The sequence below is a fragment of the Notolabrus celidotus genome, chromosome 6 (genome assembly GCF_009762535.1).
Source record: "Notolabrus celidotus isolate fNotCel1 chromosome 6, fNotCel1.pri, whole genome shotgun sequence".
Classification (NCBI taxonomy): Eukaryota; Metazoa; Chordata; class Actinopteri; order Labriformes; family Labridae; genus Notolabrus; species Notolabrus celidotus.
The window spans coordinates 35,990,148-36,009,656 of NC_048277.1; the positions used below are offsets into that span (position 1 = coordinate 35,990,148).

Below are 19,509 nucleotides of genomic sequence, written 5' to 3' on the forward strand. Positions count from 1 at the left end.
TGTGATAATGTATTTTTAATCAAATCAGTTTAAGATCTGTTTGTTCAGCTGAAGATGATTCATTTATCTTTCTCCTTTTCAAATCTTCAACATGACTTCATTTAGAGATGCATGATTTCTTTAAACCATGCTCATAGTCCTCATGATCCCCTTTGGTTTGTGGAAAAGAAGCACAAATTGCAGTTTTGTAGTGTTTCTGGTGAATGTATTGCCACTTTTGCTCTGTCATGCACATTATCAATTAGCAGTCACGATATTTTCCTGTGCTGCAAATGAGTCAGAGGCCTGTCAAAATAATAGCGGTAACAGAGCTTTACAGAGGCCACTCCTCAGAACATTTTTTCAAATAATTGCTTTAACAACACAGTGTAATGGCTCTGCAGAGACACAGGCTTGAACCCAGACGCACGACTCAGAGACAGGCAGGTAGTTCAAACGTTCACATTTACTCGTAGTCAACGCCGAGGCAAAAGTTCAAAAACTGGTTAAGCTGATGAACAAGCCAGCTTTTCCAAACGGGGAAGACGAAGAGGGAACACAGAAGACTGGAAAGCATATATTTTATAACCTGTTAACTTCAGTCAGACAAAAGCCAATTAAACATTCATACGATCACTATCGGTCCAGATAATATACTGACAGCAAGGAGGTGGCTGAAAGATTAAATTAGTGTATGGCAGAGTTACATGACACAACAACAAAGAGGAGAGATAGGAATTTGCTTTTTTATTGTCTCTCCACCTGATAGACTTATCGTATCATATCGTGTATTATATCTTGTATCTTATCATTTATTGTTTTTAGTACTAATGTGTGAGCTGCTAATGTATGTAGCTCACAAGGACAAGGAAAATTTCCCTAAGGGGCTATTAAGTCATCGAGTATCATCTTACCGTCTTGTATATTATTGTGTCATATCGAATCCTATTGTAATGTATCGTATAACTTCATATCTTATCGTATCAAATCGTATTGTGTCGAATCGTATCGTATCATATAGGTCCTATTGTATTGTATCATATCATGTCATATCGTATCGCGTCGATTCGTATCGTATAGATCATACTGTATCGTATCGAATAGTACAGTTTCGTTTCTTATCGTATAGTATTGTATCGAATCTTATCGTAAAGTATCATATCATATCAAATCCTTTCGTAACATATCATGACGTGTCGTAACGTATCGTAACATATCGTAACGTATCATGACGCGTCGTAACGTATCGTAACGTATCATGACGTATCGTAACGTATTGTAATGTGTCGTAACGTGTCGCAATGTATCGTAACATATCGTAACGTGTCGCAATGTATCGTAACATATCGTAACGTATCATGACGCGTCGTGACGTATCGTAACGTATCATGACGTGTCGTAACGTATCGTATCGTAACGTATCGTAACGTATCGTAACTTATCATGACGTATCGTAACGTATCGTAATGTGTTGTAACGTGTCGTAATGTGTTGTAACGTGTCTTAACATGTTGTAACGTGCCTTCACGTATAGTAACGTGCGGTAACGTGACGCAACGTCTCATGACGTGTCGTAACGTATCATGACGTGTCGTAATGAATCATGACGTGTCGTAACGTATCATGACGTGTCGTAACGTATCATGACGTGTCGTAACGTATCATGACGTGTCGTAACGTATCATGACGTGTCGTAACCTATCATGACGTGTCGTAACCTATCATGACGTGTCGTAACGTATCATGACGTGTCGTAACGTATCATGACGTGTCGTAACGTATCATGACGTGTCGTAACCTATCATGACGTGTCGTAACGAATCATGACGTGTCGTAACGTATCATGACGTGTCGTAACGTATCATGACGTGTCGTAACGTATCATGACGTGTCGTAACGTATCATGACGTGTCGTAACCTATCATGACGTGTCGTAACGAATCATGACGTGTCGTAACGTATCATGACGTGTCGTAACGTATCATGACGTGTCGTAACGTATCATGACGTGTCGTAACCTATCATGACGTGTCGTAACCTATCATGATGTGTCGTAACGTATCATAACGTATCATGACGTGTTGTAACGTATCGTGATGTGTCGTAACGTATCGTAACGTATCATGACGTGTCGTAACGTATCGTAACATGTTGTAACATATCGTAACGTATCATGATGTGTCGTAACGTGTCTTAACATGTTGTAACGTGTCGTAACGTATCGTATTGTGTCGGAACGTATCGTAACATATCGGAACATATCGTAACGTATCATGATGTGTCGTAACGTGTCTTAACATGTTGTAACGTGTCGTAACGTATCGTAACGTATCGTGTCGTAACATGTCGTAACGTGTCGTAACGTGTCTTTACATGTTGTAACGTATCGGAACATAACAGAACATATACTAACGCATCGTATTCTAATGTATTGTATCGTATCTTAGAGATCTTATTGTATTCTATCAAATGTTATTTTATCGTATCATATTGTATAAAATCCTATTGTTACGTATTGTAAAACAAAGTCTTGTTCTATATTATATTGTGTTGTATCGTATCGTGTGTATAGTGTGTATCTACCGCATCATCTCGTATAGTATAGTATCGTATCGCATCGCATCGTATAGTATCGTATAGTATCATGAAGTATGGTATTGCATCGTATTGTATAGTTTCGTATCGTATCCTATCATTTCGTATTGTTTCCTATGGTTTCGTATCGTATCATGTTGAATGTTTTGTATCGTTTTGTGTATTGTGTTTTAATAGTACTGTGCAGGCCGCTAAGCCAACATAGTTGTCTGATAATTTGTAGTGCATCATGTTGTGATTTGTTGTCTTCTATCATACCCTGTGTATCATATAGTAACCTGTTGCATCGTGTCGGACTGTATCATATAGTGTCATGTATCATCTTTAATTCTAATATGTAGTTAGCTAATTGAATTTAGCTCAGAAGGCAAAGACGACTTTCCAACAGGGGTCACTCCAGATAAAATGTCTCCACAGTAGCTTCACTTTTAATCCTAAGAAAAGAGAAATACAATTAAATATCAAATACATGTTCAAGATCAGTTCAGATTTACACATAATGCATCCCTGAGAATAAATGAGGAGCAGTCTCTGAGCCAGTTTACAACGTTACAGCAGAGTCTGAGCGTCCTACCCTGAGCATGACGTCAGAGAAACATGGCCACTGAGTGTAGAGGGGCCAGTGTGTGAGCCTAAAGCAGGACTGATAGGAGGAGTGGGGGAAGCTTAGCAGGAGTGGTTAGTTAATGGAGGGAAACTGAACAAGAGGATGTGGAAGTAAGTGTTTGAGACTGTGACATTTCAGCACCATGGACAGCTCCTCGACAAACTTCCCACCTCTCTGTTATTTTACACTAAAATCACTTCTGTTCAACATCAACAGAATCCTACTGAAGGTTATTTTTAGACTGGAAGAGGCAGTAACAAAAAGACCTGATTACTTTTTATGTTCAGATGATTTGAACCATATTTAGATCATGTTGGCTATTTCACTACCTCTGTGTTTCACACCACCTCGGGAGCAATAACTTCTATAAATGTGAGAATTAAAATACAATTCCGAGATATTTTTGGCTCCACACTGAGCATGGGGTGTCAAGGCTTCAGATATCGACGTGTCTGGTCCAGCTCTCCACCCCTGTCGGTTCAGAGATGGTAGTCGTGCAGCGAGATTTGGAGGATGGTTGAGGATGGGGAGGGGAGGAGGGGAGGGGGGTAAGAATCTCAAAATAAAACATGCTATCTTCCCACTCCTCACCCAAACCTACCAACGCACCCCCTTCACCCCAAACGCCCCAACCCCAAACGCTCATAAGCCCCACCCCTCTCTCCTTGCCAGCTGAATTAATTTGATACTATTTTTGAAAGTCAGTGTTTCTAAGGGAAACCTAATGACGCAATGACGTCAATGCAGGTCAATAGCACACTGCTGGAGAAGAGGATCGGGGAGAGAGGGAGAGATGGGTAGAGAAAGGAACACAGAGACGAAGAGAGAGAGAGGAGAGAGAGAGAGAGGAGAGAAAAGAGGTGGCTGCAGGTCTCGTCGTCGAGACATTGTTCCAGAGTCTTCCCTGTGTTGTGACATGAATAGTTCTTTACTTCTGCTTATTCCTTTAATCATGAATTCCCAGCTCGAGCTCCTTTTTTTAGCTTGGCCTTAGTTTTCGTGTCTTTATTAATTGCACCTGATTTATTCGCTTCCCAGTCGTGCTTCTCCTGTCCCATTCATGCTTTTCGTCTCTGTCTGGTAGTCATTCACACACACATGAGCGCGCACACACACACACACACATACACACACACACACACACACACACAGTAAGAGAGATGAGGAGAGAGAGTGTATGCGGTGAAGTGAATCGTGTGGCGCGCCTCCCCAATTGCGTAAAGTCCCCCTGATTTGGCGGGCTCTTTCTATCAGCTGGCTCGCATTTGTAACTCAGTGTGCCCCCTCCCTCCTCTCCAACCACCGCCACCTTTCCACTCCCAACCCCCGTCACCCCTCCCAACACCACCACCACCACCACAACCACCCAAACCAACCCACCTCTCATTTGGAGCTGGCTCCCTGAGTCCTGAATGGCTACAACACCAAATATCTGAGTCTCCTGGAGAGACAGAGACGACGCACGCCGGACTGACCTGCTTCCTCCATCCTGACGCAGGAGCGCAGACTGTGTTCTGCCCTGCTTTCACTCTCTGTCTCTGTCTCCTCTCTGTCTCAGGCTGCACAAAGCCCTTCTTACAAAAAGAGTTTCAAAAGAGAGAGAAAACCTAACTCCAAAAGGTAAGTGATTTCTTTTGTGGACTGCGTGAATCCTGACCTAGAATGTGGTGTTGTCGTGAGTGAAGTTTGCAGTTAGACCATGCTGAGATATTTTGGGACTTGTAGTCTCTGGGATTACCGGTTGATGTGAAGACTAGGGCAGTAGCACGCGCAGGAGCAGGGATGTAGTGACTGGGAGTGAGGTTGCCCACCGTTTCTATCTGGATGCATCATTTTGACACAATAATCCAGATTATGTGAGGGTCTTTGGAGCAAACATCTCATGATAACATATCTAATAACAGCTATAGACTTCAGCATGTTTCCTAACCTGCTTCACGAGGAGACTTTTGTGATGCTCACTGCGGGGCATGCTGTTGTTGCACGCGTTGCTATGTCCGATCAGAGCAGGCTTCCTGCACAGCTCCGGAGCTGATTTTTAGGATTCTTGTTTTTGTGTTTGTGTGTAACTATTGACATTGGAGGGGATTTTTGCAGACACTCAAAGAGAGCGGGCTGCAGTAATGCGTGGGAGGATTCACGTGTTGGGGATCCTCTGCTTCAGGCTGCCTGCTCTGCTCAGATGCCTGGTAACAAGTCAGAAAGAGAGAGACACGAAGAAGGGGAAACTTTGGGGTATCATGGTTTTCTCACCCTGCTGTTCGCCTCCCTGTGATGTTGAAATACATGCATGTGGTGTTATCTGCTTCTTTGGCCACACTGGTTTATTCCCTGTCGTGCCAGTGAGGCAAATTGTGAGAAAGAGAGAGAGAGAGGGAGAGAGAGAGGGGGAGAGAGAGAGCACCTCTCTCATGTATATGTGTTGTAGACAAAGCTCAGAGTTAAGGCGTCTTTAGTTGTCCACTTGTCAACAACTTTCCGCAGCGGACTTGCGTCAATCCACACGTGTGGCTACCTCAGACCTACATGTAACAGCTTTCTTTTTTTTCTTCTTTCTGGAGCTTCATAATCTCATTTCCAAAAAAACAGCAAGTAATCTTACTTTGCACTTGATGTACCATCACCTATGATTTGTGTTGCGCCAAAGGCAGCTGCTAATTGTTACCAGCAGGGAGGAGGATGGAGAGACTCAGCTTGTTCAGCACCTTGGACAGCACCGAGCCTTTATTTTACACAAGTTCAGCACAGATTTCAGCTGCCTGTGTGTGTCACAACCAGAGATAAAGTTAATGTATGTTTTAGAATGAAGCTTTTATGGTGTTAAAGGTTTACAAAGTGATATTTTGAAAAGTGGAACAACAGGTGTTTTCATCCAGAGCCACTGGCTTCTTCTGGAACAATAGTTATTCTGAAAAATAGAGTCCTCAAGCTGAATACTAGTCTGAAAGAGTATTCCAATGTGAAGTGTTGGTGTTTATATCTCTTACTTGTTGCTCTTGTAAGTGTGGGTGCTTTAAAATAAGGCAAGCACATGTGTCATAACTGATTTAAGGCGATGACAGCTGCATCCTCCTCTGTCTCTGGTCATAGTGACATGGAGTCAGACAAAGAAGAAGTCTGCTGCGGTTTGCAACTTGCAGGACTCAGGAGTGCATACTTTTTTTTAAAGGGGGGGGGGGGGGGGGGGGGGATGAGAATGGGAGGTTGCTAAACGCATAAGAAGCACCGCTGGATGAGTTTGTCGGCACCACGCGGTGATCTTTGCGCACTGCACTGAGAAACCTCGTTTGCGTCTCCCATTGATAGTGGCTGCTCTTTGATTGAGTGACTGTTAAATACAGAGACTTATATGTGTGGATACATGTGTGTGCCTGTGCATGTTTGCTCGTGCTTGTGCTCTCTGTGTGAAGTAGATGTGGAACTCTGCTGTGGTTCCAAATGGTGCCAAAAAGACATCCAGTGTTTAATAGATCACCAGATATTTACAGCCTTAAGATGGCCTTGATCTTTTTGTGCCACTCTGTGATTCCATATGCTTGTTTCCAGTGCAGGGGACATGCTAATTCCACTGTGTGTCTGTTCCCATACATGCTCTCGCCAGCAGTCACGGACATACAGTTGGCCTACAGGCAGGGATAAAAATAGCACACACCGATGCGACGGGCGCAGCCCTTCTCTCTTCTCAGAGCCGACTTTTCTAGGTAGCTGCCACTCAGTGAACACTCACCACCTCCATCTCTAAATCCCCCCCCCCTAGCCCACCCCATCCAATGTCGTAAGTCTCGTGAATCTCCACGCGGCATGAGTGCAGATGGACGGCGTGGGGTGTGTGGAGCGGGTCTCACCATGAAGGTGTTAGCAGATATTGGAGGGGAGGTGGGGTGAGAGACATGAGCATACTGTGGAGCGAGATTTTGTTTGTGCTCCTTTGCACGGACAAGTGTGCGTTCCCCCATGGGTCTATTCCGTGGGTGAGCAGGGGTCTGGTGCGTGGGCACGGACTGTGAACACAGGAGAAGGTGGAGAAAGAGGTTCAGCTCGCTGTGTCTGTCCAGATTTAGCGTTTTGCCCGCCAAATGCACTGGATGCTGGGATAAAAATTCTCCAAGACCAAAACAGCACCAACGCTCGGTGGGGGGAGATAGAGAGACAGAGAGAGGAGGGAGGGAGGGAGAGAGAGAGAGAGAGAGGGAGGGGGAGGCTGGATGGAAACCCAGATGCTCCAGCATTAGAGGAGGCTGTTTTTTTTTTTTTTTTTACCATGGAGATAACCTTCTCCAAAGCTGCACTTTCCACGAGTCCACATCACATTACCCACCTGTAATATTTTCCTATTTTGTCACTCATTTTTTTTCCACGGCACATGTGTGTGGAGCTGATCACAGAGCGGCTCTGTCTTTGGCTCCACGGGCTGTAAAGTGAGAGAATCTGAACGTGACGTCAATGCCTAGTAACTGACGCAGCCCTTCAACAAAAAAAAAAAGAAGAAGCATTTTATTTATTATTTCTCTTCTTCTTCTTCTCGTCAGCAAAGCTTTATTACTAAATTCCACAGAGCTCGGTGGACTCAAAGAAAACACAAAGTCTCGCGTGGAGCGTGCGTTAATCCGCGTTTATCACAATTTGGACCTATTTCTGCGTTCATGAGTTTTTGCCTGCTGAAGTGACTCTGGGACGACAAGCTTTCTGAAGAGGGCGACAAGACATCAGATACTGTCGATGATATTGGCAGCGACGCGCAGCTCCAGATTTGAGTTGCTGAGGGTGAAAGAAATGTGTTTTTTAGGAGGAGAGGAAGAGGAGGAGGAGGTGGTGGTGCTGCTGTTGGAGGCACATAGGGCTCCAAAAAAAAAAAAAAAATCACTGCAATGATGCAACGGAGGGGAATCGTGGCTCTTGTGCAGAGTTGGAGAGGCAACATTAATTTATATTACATGCACTTCACGTAACGTTCCTAAGCGGTGCCTTTTGTGAGTGTTTTTCCCCCCGTCCACGTACTGTGACCTAAAAATAGCATCATAGTTTTGATCGCGCGCCAGAAATAGACAGACGGGTATCACTTGTATAAAAAGGGAGGCGATCCTGAGCAAACTTGGACGTGCCACTGTAAGCCTACATAATAACAAATGGTGGACTTAATCTGTTGCATTTCTTCCACTCTCTTGTTGCAGCTTTTTCACTAAACTCTCAACCCTTCTCTCTCTTTCCCCCCCCCCCCCCCCTCCCCTCAGTTCAGATCCGGGACGAGCCTGCACCATGGTGAGTTCGACATTCATACATGTGATATTTAACTCTGTGTACTTTTTGCGTATTTGGTAATGCATGCTCTCCAGTGTGTGTGCTGTTGCTCTTCTAATTCTGCTTCCTCTTCTGTCTCTTGCACGCACAAACACAAGGCTCCCCGTCGTAGGCATGGATATTATTGGCATGCTGTAAAAACCGAAGCATAGAACAACCCTTCCTGCAGAGTAGGAATACCCCTTTTGGTAAATAAGCAAGTGCAAAAACTCCCTTTGTCTGTTGGCGCTGTTGAGTCTCTATCACTTATTTATTTCTTTCCCTCCCCTCTTGCTGCTTAACCGCGAAAGCGAGGGGAACCCTTCTCTGTTGAGCGCTTTAGGACGCCTTCCCCTCCGTTTGTCTCGTTTTTAAGAGAAGTCAGGCTGACGGTGGAGGAGGAGGAAGAGGAGGAAGGAGGAGGAGGAGGAGAGGAGGGAGTGAAGGAGCTGTTGCTGCAGCAGAGACCAGGCGCACCGCATGGGGAAACCCGGGAGCTGTCCAGCAGCAATGGTGCTGAAACCACACCAAGTGGCGGTAGTGGGCTGTTGCTGGTTGCTGGTGTGTGTGTGTGCCTGTGTGTGTGTGTTTTTTTGTGCATGTGTGTGCGTGCTTGGGTGGCTGGTGTTGTTCTTGGCAGCCAAAAGCTTTATTTACTCCTGTTTGGACATCAGCAGCTTCTATTCTGAGTGAATCCTCCTTCCTGAAGCGACGTTGGAGGAGAAGTGAAGCACCCCCCCCTGCGCTCACTGAGGGGACACATTTGGCTCGAAAAGATGTTCTAATCGAGTCTCTTCCCGCCTGTGTGGTTTGAATGGCCTCACAGGATACTATAGGCAGAGAGAGGAAAGGAGGCAGCAGCCGGCCTGACTGGGATCAGCTGTTTTAGTTCACGTCCTGTCCTGTCCTGTCTCTTTTAGACTTTTTTGATTTTTGCGTAAAAACGAGCAGAAAATGTGCAACCAGAGTCAAGTTTGTAGTTCACCTGGGATGTGTTTGTGGAAGTAACAAAAGTATTTGAGATAATAAGTGTCAGAGTTCATTGAGACGCGCCTAACTTCAATGGAGAGATTTAACTTTGCGTCCTGTAGAGACAAGGAGGGCGCGCGAGAGGCGAAAGAAGCCATCGCTATTATTAGCTTCTTATTCCAAGAAAGACTTTGAAGGAGTCGCTCCTGTTTAGTGCAGGATTCAGTGTTGATTAGCGACCCGGATCGGAGAGACGATGAACAGGCGTCTGCACAGAGCTGCAGACCGACAGGGGCACGAGAGATCCGGCTCTCAATCTCAATCCCAGTCTGTGCGTGAAATCGGTGAAATGTCTCCCCAGAATTTTTGCCTGCAGGCTATACGAGGATGAAAAATACACACATCGACCACTTGTCTTTGTCATGCAAATCCCGATTGTATCTCACCTGCGATGCATTCCTCCATCTCCCCCTCTCCCCCCCCTCCCCTCCCCAAACCCCCAAAACAACACATCTGTAGGCCTTCGTCGGTCAAAACGCGCAGATATCGACTCAAGAGCCCAGATGTTGCTCAATTATTCAAAACCGAGCGAGTAATTTCGGTGGAAACAACACGGATTCCCGAGTCGTGACTGCCAAAGTGAGTAATGTGCGCGTTGGCTGCGTCAGGAGAGGCAGTCACTGTGCAGTGCAGACGGTGGGGGAGAATCGTGACTGACTGGGTTGCATATGAAAAGACCACCCAATAAAAATACCCTCAGCAGGAGGGGGGGACGGGTAGAGGGGATGAAAAAAGGGTTGAGGGGGGGGGGGGTCCGTGGTCTAAAGTGGGCTTCAGACTCCGGGTATGCACAAATCATTACCCCTTAAACCCCCCCCCCCCCCCCCTCCACCTCCAAACCCAAACATCTCCTTCCTCCACCAAAGCCTTGTTGTCAGAGTGAGCCCCGCTGCTTGCGCGCATGCTGGCAGCCAGCTTGAATGCAGACGAGTTTCATCAGTGATAGTGGAGAGAGAGGAGGGTGGAAGGAGGAGGGAGGAGGGTGGATGGAGGAGGGTGGAGGGTGGGGGGGCATATGTTGGTTAGGGATCAAACCTGATACAAACAAGGGGGGAGCAGAGAGAGAGAGAGAGAGAGAGAGGGGTCCAGATCCAGATCGTGACCCGGCCTACGGCTCGGTACAATAACTTGCAGCTCCATGAGGGGAACGTTAGGAGGATGTTAGGAGAGGTTGTGTTTAAAAGATGGCTTCTGAGAAAGTAATGGAACTAATGCAGGAAAACAAACAAACAGGTAAGTTTATTTATTTGATTATAAGTTTGCAAAATAACCCATTAAAGATTGTTTGAACTCCGAGTGTGTGAGGATGAGTGGTTTACAGTCGTGATTAACTCTTTAACTCTTCATGTGACTCTCCGCACTGTGTTGTGTTGTCAAGTGTCCATAATTCCCCTACCAGCTGTGAATGGTTGCAGGAGTATCTCACTCTGGATGTTCTGTCTTGTGCCATGTACCTTATCTTTAAAAACCCGACTGGAGCAGCGCGGCTCCGGGCTGACTGTGCAGTCCGGAGACCCCCGCGCTCTCCTCGCAGTGGTTCCCTCCAGTGAACTCTATAGGTGATCATGAGTCGCCTCAGATGCTTCTTGCTTATGTTGTGATGCGATGTGGAGGGCTGAGCGACGCGTTCCCACACTCTGTCGAAATGCAAATGTCATTTCATTCTTATAATTTCGCTCCAAACGTTTTTTACATCCCAGCATTTTGATGTGGCTCTGCTGTTGTCGCGCGAGGAAAAAAGAAAAGGGGGCGTTACTCGTGATCATGTGAAAATGTTTCATATGCTTTATTCTTCTTCTTCTTCTTCTTCTTCTTGTCATTCTAATGGAACACCATGAAGCCTCTTTTGGAGCCACGCTCAGCTGCAGACGTCCTTCCAAAAATAGACGAAAGAGGAGAAAATGCAAATGCACAAAAACAAATAGCCGCATTAGATGCTCATATCCCAACATCAATGCATATAAGTATACACTTTCTCTTGTATAGATCACAATTTGGTTAGTCCTGTCTATTTTTTTCAAAAAGGGGGGTCCCTATATGAGCGAGACGCCGATTGGTTGATGACGAGGTTCGCCTTCTCCAATAAGATCCCTCCCTGCTCTCTATTTATTGCCAGCAGTTTACAGCCTTGCTCTCTCCTCACCCAGAGCTCTGGAGCGGCTGCAGAGAGGCAGAGCTTCACTATACACGGAGACACAGCACGGACCAGGGGATATAATACAGAGAGAGAGAGGGAGAGGAGAGAGAGAGAGGGAGGGAGAGAGAGAGTGCACTGACAACAAAACGCATCGATGCACAGCTCCCAGTGATCACACGGGCTCTGCACATCCGAGTGTTTGGATAAAAAAAAAGAAAAGGAGAGGAGATATAAGAGAGAGACAGAAAGAGAGAGGAGAAGGGGAGAGGAGAAAGGAATGGATGAGGGAGGAGATAGAGGAAAATTCAAACTGGAGAAGGAGTGGGGAATCAAAGCGAAAGGACCTTGGACAGCTCTCAGTTGCAGCAGCAGCCTTGGCATCCGGAGACCCCCCCTTTTTTCTCTCTTTCTCTCTTTCTCTTCTTCTTCCTCCATCCATCCTTTTCCTCTCCTACTAGTGAATGCGTGTGTGTGTGCGTGTGTGTGTGTGTATGTTTGAGGGAAACACACAAGCCTCGGGTTACCGATGGCTGGAGATACAATCAAGCGAGCTGGGATGGGAGATAAATCCACGGGAGCGCGAGGAGAGCAGACTCCCCGGGTGTCACGGAGTCTCCGCTGGACGGCAGCAGCAGCAGCAGCAGCAGCAGAAGATAATGTCCTTCACGAATCTTTTTGCGGTCTGGGCTTGCTGTTCATAAGTATTAATCTGGGAAGCCCTTACCCCAAAAAGCATTTGCGGAGGGCGCAATCGCCGCGCCGAGACATCGACATCTGAAGACGGCTCCACTCGTGGAATTTTACAACCTTTCATTTCTAAAAAGAGGCTTTCTTCCTTTTTCTGCTCCATTTTTCTTTTTGCATTATTCCTGTCATCATTTACTCTTCTTATTTCCATGGCTGCAACAGCTGTGGCGTTTTTGTCTCGGTTGCTTCTCAGCCCCCTTTTCCGTGTCTCATTCTTAGTCAACAGTTTTCTTCTTTGTCAGATTTTGTGGTGAAGCTTTTGCAGCCCACGTCGCACCCAAGTTTTGCTCCAACTCTTGCGTGCCTTTTAATTCCAGTGGGGGGAGGAAAAAAAAAAAAGGAAAGATATTTTTTTTTTGGTATTTTTGTCAACAAACATGTTGTCGGACTCAAAACTTTGAGCCATGCAACATTAAGTCATTATTTCAACCAAACACACCCCTAAAACACCCCCCTCCTCCCCCCCCCCCCCCCCCCCCCCCCCCAGTTCCACACTGAACAAGTGACAGAGCCCAGCAGCAGAGCACAGAGTAAACACGGGGAGACCCTTGCAATGCACAAGTTGCACGTGGGCCAAACAGTGGAGGGAGGTGTGTGTACGTGTGCGTGTGTGTGCGTCTTTTTTGAGGGTGCGGTGCCACTTTTTCTCGGGCGTCACTGAGCCCCTAATCCCCATTAAAAAATAAAAACAAGTCACACACACACACACACACACACACACACACACACACACACACACACACACACACACACCACTGTACGCAAAGTGCATATGCAAGGGATTCCCCAACAAGGCCATGTAAAAGCCCAGATTAGCAGATGGAGAGGAATAAGCAACATCTGCAATAGCTGCTTCATACACTGACCGTGAAGTGCTGCGTGTGTGTGTGTGTGTGTGTGTGTGTGTGTGTGTGTGTGTGTGTGTGTGAGAGAGAGAGAGAGAGAGAGTGTGTGTGTGTGTGTGTGTGTGTCCTCCGTGAGAACATCCACGCAGCCTCCCCTTTCACACACATACTTTGGAAACGAACACGTGTCTCCCTCCCCGTTTTGTGAATAGAAGTTAATCCACCTCAAGCATCAGCCCACCACTGCTCCTTGTTCCCCACAAATAGCAGACAGAGACTCGGACACGACCACGTCCTTTCAGCCTGACCTACCAAAGTCAAAAACAAAAACAAAAACAGAGAAAGGAAAAAAAACAACAAAAACATCAATGTTATATTTCTGCAGCTTCCCGAGTCGGTCGATAAACTTAGAAGTTCTGCAACACAGCAAAACTCTGCCCTCCTTAGCTGTATGTGAGTCATTATGAGTGATGTGTGCACGCACAGTGATCACAGGGATGAAAATAAAAGTCAGAGATGAGCATTTCCTTTCTTAAAAGACAGAGTAAAAGGAGGAGAAGAAGATGCAGCTCAGTTTAGCCTCGAGGTAAAAAAGCACATGCAACTTTACGCACAGTTTCTCCTCTGTTGCCCTGCCACACTTTAAGGTAGAATCAGTGATATAAATCATAATTAATGCTTAGATATATTTGTTACAAGGGTCCAAACACTAGCCAAGAATAGTCCTGCTCATTAATGACTAGTAAAATAAAATATAAGGCCCTTTTGTGAGGCTGAACCTGGAAGTTACGCGCCGTATACTTGTCAGGAAAATATATTGTCAGGATGCAAAAGGTGCACGTCAGAGCGCAGAAAGTGACGTAATTGAGTCTAAATTAAACCTTTCAGGAGGTCTCTGAGCAGTGACGTAGATATCCAGAGAGGGAAACGTAAAGAGAAGTCAGGAAAAGTTCAGGACGTGGATACAAAAAAAAAAATCCCATTAGGCCTCTTTTTGTAATTTGACGCAACCCTTGAGCAAAGCAGTGACACACACACACACACACACACACACATACACACACACACACACACACACACACAATGAGGCTCGTGCAGAAGGTGAAATGACGCGCAGTTCCTCTCTGGTCAAACCGGGAAACGCCCTTTATGAAGCATGTCTGCAGAACCCGGGACGTTAGTTAGAGCGAGGAACAAGTGCTATAAATAAACTTTGTCGACAAAGTAGTAAAAAAATGTAATTACCTCAATAGGACATACTTAACAGAAGTGACGTCACTTTCTTTAAATAGAAACACAGTGACCTCTGACCTGTGGAGAGGCCTCGCGGATTCTGTAATCCAATGACAAAGGGGGACAGTTTTACGCAAAATGCATACATCAGGTTTCAGCAGGGAGGCTGCAGAATCTGAACTTGCACCTTCATCTCTTAATTCCTCGTTATGAGCTCTAACCATCTATTGCGTTATAACTGGGAGGTTTCTGCGGTTGTGACTGCGTGGAGCCGCGTGACATCCCTCTGCTCTAGTCACAGAGGTCCCCAGCTTCCCCTCCTAATCCACATTTACATCATGCTCGTGTTTGTCTGCCACTTTACAAACCTTTAAGTCTCACAGTGTGTGTCTCCTCTGTCTGTCTTACAGGAGAAACAACATCAGCAAAGGTGAGCATGCTGGGGACTCGTGCAGGGACCTGGATGGACCCCGCTGCCTCTGCTGTGGGAGCCTCCAGATGTGTGCCACCCGAGATGACAATAAGAGGGGACCCTGCACGGTTTGGATGTTTTCACCGAGGAGCGCAGTGAGCCAGACGCAGACACCGACAGACCGACCTTCCTCCTCCCGTGTCCTCCCTCTCTGCCTCATCCGGAAGAAGACAGGTAATTGCACGGCCTGAGATGTGTTAGACGATGAGGATGACGTCAAACCCAAATCACATTTTAAATTGTATTTTGCGCGTGGCTCGTTAGGACTGCTTTGTGCTTGGTGGGGCTGGTAGTGCTGGATTTTCCTCTCTGCATTTTCCCCCTCTTATTTCAAATTACAAACACATTTTGAAATGATGCGTAAAAGTAGCAGCAGTACATCTTTTTTTATCTTCACAACTGAAGCCTTGGTATAAGTCTGGTATGCATCTATAAGGTGGTTTGAGGTGGGCTGATAGTTGATAGTTTGCCTAATCTTGCATGCCCTGTCGTGTGATACCATTTATCTTGAATGTAGTTTTCTTGTGAGCTGGGGTCAATTTGCGTGGTTCTGAATCGTGCGTCCTTTGTCTTCTAACTTCCACAGACACATTTCCACACCTTGATTACACAGTTTGTCCACGTTAAGAAACTCCTTCCTAAGAGGCCTCAAGTTTGCATTTGAGATATCAAAGTGATACACACAACTGTCAAGTTGCAGCTTAACTTTGGGAGAGAGAAGCTCCTTTTTTCTCCTGTGCACCGTCCACAGCAGTCTTTCTGCACAGGCTGTCAGTGTGGACACAACTTTAGGAAAGGATGATGAAGTAGTCAAGTCTTACAGATGTTTAATGGTGATGATGTGAAAGCAGGTGCACGCAGGTCACATCTGTCTGTAACCTCCACTGTATCTTCTCCTCACTCTTTGTTTTTTTTTGGCACCATGCACGAGCTGTGACGTCCCCTCCCAAATACCTGCTTTGTCACCCCTCTGTGTGAGTCATCATATCATAGGCAGTTCAGGCAACACCCCGCCGTCACGTTACATTTGCTTGCCCTTGTAATAACGTTGTAGTTACGGGTACAAGCAGAGGAGCAAGGCGTATATATGTGGAGCAGAAAAACATGCAAAAAGTATCTGTATTCAATTAAAACAGCTCCCATATGTTTCTATATGAGACGTTTAAGTGCTGCAGTAATGATCAAACTCACCTGTAAATCATAGAGTGATGTAAAGTATGAATCTGAAGCACGTTGATGTAAGTTATGTTGTCTGAAGAGGGTTAATAGTCTCTCTGACTAACCTGACTGTTTGAGACATTTGAACACAACTTTTTTCATCCCTGCTGCAAAATATTTGATGGTGCATTCAGGGTCTCCTCCTGCTCCTCATATAATAATTGGTAATCACAGCAGCTTTGACAGTGCAAATCTTTTGGCTGGGAAAAGCAACAAAATGGATGCTATAGATGTTAAGCAGTGTGTGTGTTTGAGTGTGTGCAGTGTGATTGAAATCACCTGTTGATATCCGTCCAAAATATATATTTTTTTCTTAAATTATCATCATAAAAATGTGGATTTCCTTCATATTTGTTACATGCAACATGTGAGCTTTTTGTTGCATTTTCCCTGTAAATTTAGAAATTGCACGATAACAAGAGGGGGCAGTTTCTCTGTGCTCTGCAGGTGACCATGGCTAACATTAGGGTCAATTATCTCAGGGAGGGTTTGGCAGACCTACGTTTAAATAAAGGGTCACTTCACCATAATCACCAAAACACATTTCCTCACACCTCTTGTGTAGTTTGTTCTGTATCCATCCAGACATCTGGGTTTCATCTATGATCCTCCTCCCTCCACACCAATGCACTGGAGCTACATGAATGTTGCTTGTGGTGCCCGCAGTATTAAAAATAGTCATATTTAAGCGTCCTTGTTTATCTGACTAATACACCAAACAGGCTTTCAACAGTTGTCCCCCTTCAGTAGTGAGTGTTTCCAATGGAAGCTGTTTACAGGGAGGTCTGTTTGTTATCCTGAGTGACACAGAATCCAGAAGAACACGCCACTTTTTTAAACTTCTCCAAATGTAATAACTGAACGCTGCGAGCAGAAATCTTCAAGATGGAGCACAAAACCTTTACAAACTAAAGCAGAATGTTGACAGACTCAACAAGAGGCATGGGAGGAGATTTGTTTGTGCAGGATCTTTAACTCTACGTCTAAAAAGTTGCTTTTACAGTTCCTGTTCTCTTTTAAGCAATCAGCTTGTATTTTTAAAATGATTTAAAACCACAACACCAAATTATTCCTCCTCTGTAGGATATTCATTATATATTTTCGGTGTGTTTTTAACTCCTCCTTTGAGCTCAGCATGAAAACGCCTCTTACACCAAAGTACGTTGCTTCAATTAGGGATGCAAAATGGTCAATGCAATTCTTTGGTGTGTGTTTGTAATCCCACGTTTAAAGCTAGTCGTATCACAGTGGCATCATTGCGTCATCACAGTGCTCATTGTAAGAAAATATGAAGTTGTGTGTTTAATTTTTCTGCACGTCACACACCTCTATCAGACAGACTCCATGTGAGCGTGCAGAAACACTGCGCCTACTTTAACTTTCTGCTGCTCTGAATATACTACAGCTCAGTGGGACTTTCTAACAGCTGACGCACCATCATGAGTGTCATGCAGTGTGTTTTATCTCACAGCTCATCACCTGTGTGTGTATGATACATGAACATGTGTTCTTGAATATCCTACGCTGCAAAAAAAATCACATTTTACTGAGTGTGTTTGTCACATTATGAGTCAAAATGTCTCATTACACTTAATATCAGCCAAACTGACCCAACAAGTTCTGATACCAATGTTTTTTCAAGATATAAAAAAACAAACGTGACATTATTATTTATACATTTTTTAAAATCTTGAAATAAAAAGCTAGCAAGAAAATTCTTCTTCCCTCTTCAGCAGCCATTTTTATTCACTAGAAATCAATCAGTCTCATTTTAGGTTTGTGATATCTTAAGAAAGATTCACATCAGGTCAGTGTGGCTTGTATTCTGAGATATGTTGATGTGTAAAGAGACAAACACACTCTGTACGATGTGAGTTGTTTTAGTGTGACTATGTTTTTCTTCTTGTGTGGTACGAGCTGCTTCATGTGGTACAATACGATATTTTAGGAGATGACATCATCTCAGAGCAGAGAGCAGGAGCTTTGAGGACGTAGGCTGGGTTTGTAACATGTTATGAAAATCAATTTATTAATTAATTAACACACATATACAAGTGTGAGGACGAGCTCACAGAGTAGCATCAATTTATGATAACTGAGACACATCACAGTACGACTTCACGGTGATGTTTACACCTCCAGTCTCTTAAAAAAGGAAAAGATGCAGCCAGATTCATGAGATCAGCTTTTCCTAATGTGGATTATTATTTTAAAACTTCTGATACAATTATCATTGGTAGGAAATTGTTCTATGACACAAAAAATACTCCTGAACATTTTTTATTTTCACCTATTTGCTCGTTATTGAGTGCAGTTTTTCTTTCCATGTTGAATTAATTCTTAATTTAAAAGAAAAAGAAATGTCCACACATTTAGTAAGTCCACCTCAAACCTCCATGCTGGATTGAAGCTGTGTTGATGTAACCTGATAGTATTTGTAGTTTGAGTGACTTTTGGTGGATTTGTTTGTTTGCATTGTGTTTTTGTGCTGCAGGAGGAGACATGTGAATTTGTTGTGACATAATGATTCCCTTCATAAACCTTTAACCAGTTGTCATATGGTGTGTTAGATCAGGGGTTCCCAAAGTGTGGGTCGGGACCCCTGGGGGGTCGTGAGACACAGATAAGGGGTTGTGAGATGTCTTCCAGAATGTTTTTTTAAGTGATATAAAAATAGTACATTTTACCCATTACAGTAACTTGAAATAAAACCTTGAAAATAGAAAATGTAATGAGTTTTCTGCCTTTCTTTGTTGCCAGATGACTCCTAAGTTTAGGGTTAGTGAACAGTTAATTATCTAAAGCATCAGAAGCAGCAGGTTAATTCATAACGGCACATGAAACACAGACACATGCTCATATAGGTCGGCTGATTTTCTGCAGACCAGCTAAATGAAGCCACATTAAACCACTTTGAGGGACAGTGGGGGTCAGGAGTCTCTGGCACCTTTATTTTGGGGGTCGTGGGCTTAGAAGTTTGGGAACCCCTGTGTTGGATACTAGTCACCAATGAGGCCAGCTTAACATGGATTTTTCACTTTTTATGGCACTTCTGTGTTCTGATTTTTTTGTAACTGTTGACGTGTAAAAGTAAAAAGAGTGACACAATGACTGATCCTGAGTAACCAAAGTCTGATTGATGTTCTTCCTCTGAGACAGTGAGCTCTAACAATCAGTTGTCTCTACTCCAAACACTGGAAATAAAATATGTATGAGGCAGAGTTGTGTTACTGATTATTAATGCCTGCTTATTGGTTTATTTAACGTTAGTGTAAATTGAGAAATAATAATTGTAAAGCAAATTATTGGATTTGGTTGTTTTTTACAGTTTATTTTAGTTCCTTTTTGACGAGGAGTCAGACTAGATTTG

The 19,509-nt window shown here is 44.4% G+C and overlaps 1 long non-coding RNA gene across 1 annotated transcript in view; it reads left to right on the top strand.

The window, feature by feature from the left end:
- Positions 1–19,509, top strand: part of LOC117814670 — a 70,931-nt gene that overhangs the window by 8,178 nt on the left and 43,244 nt on the right. Inside the window, exons 3-4 of the long non-coding RNA XR_004631609.1 lie at positions 8,413–8,440; positions 14,860–15,095. This is a non-coding gene — a long non-coding RNA (uncharacterized LOC117814670). The remainder of the gene's footprint in view (positions 1–8,412; positions 8,441–14,859; positions 15,096–19,509) is intronic.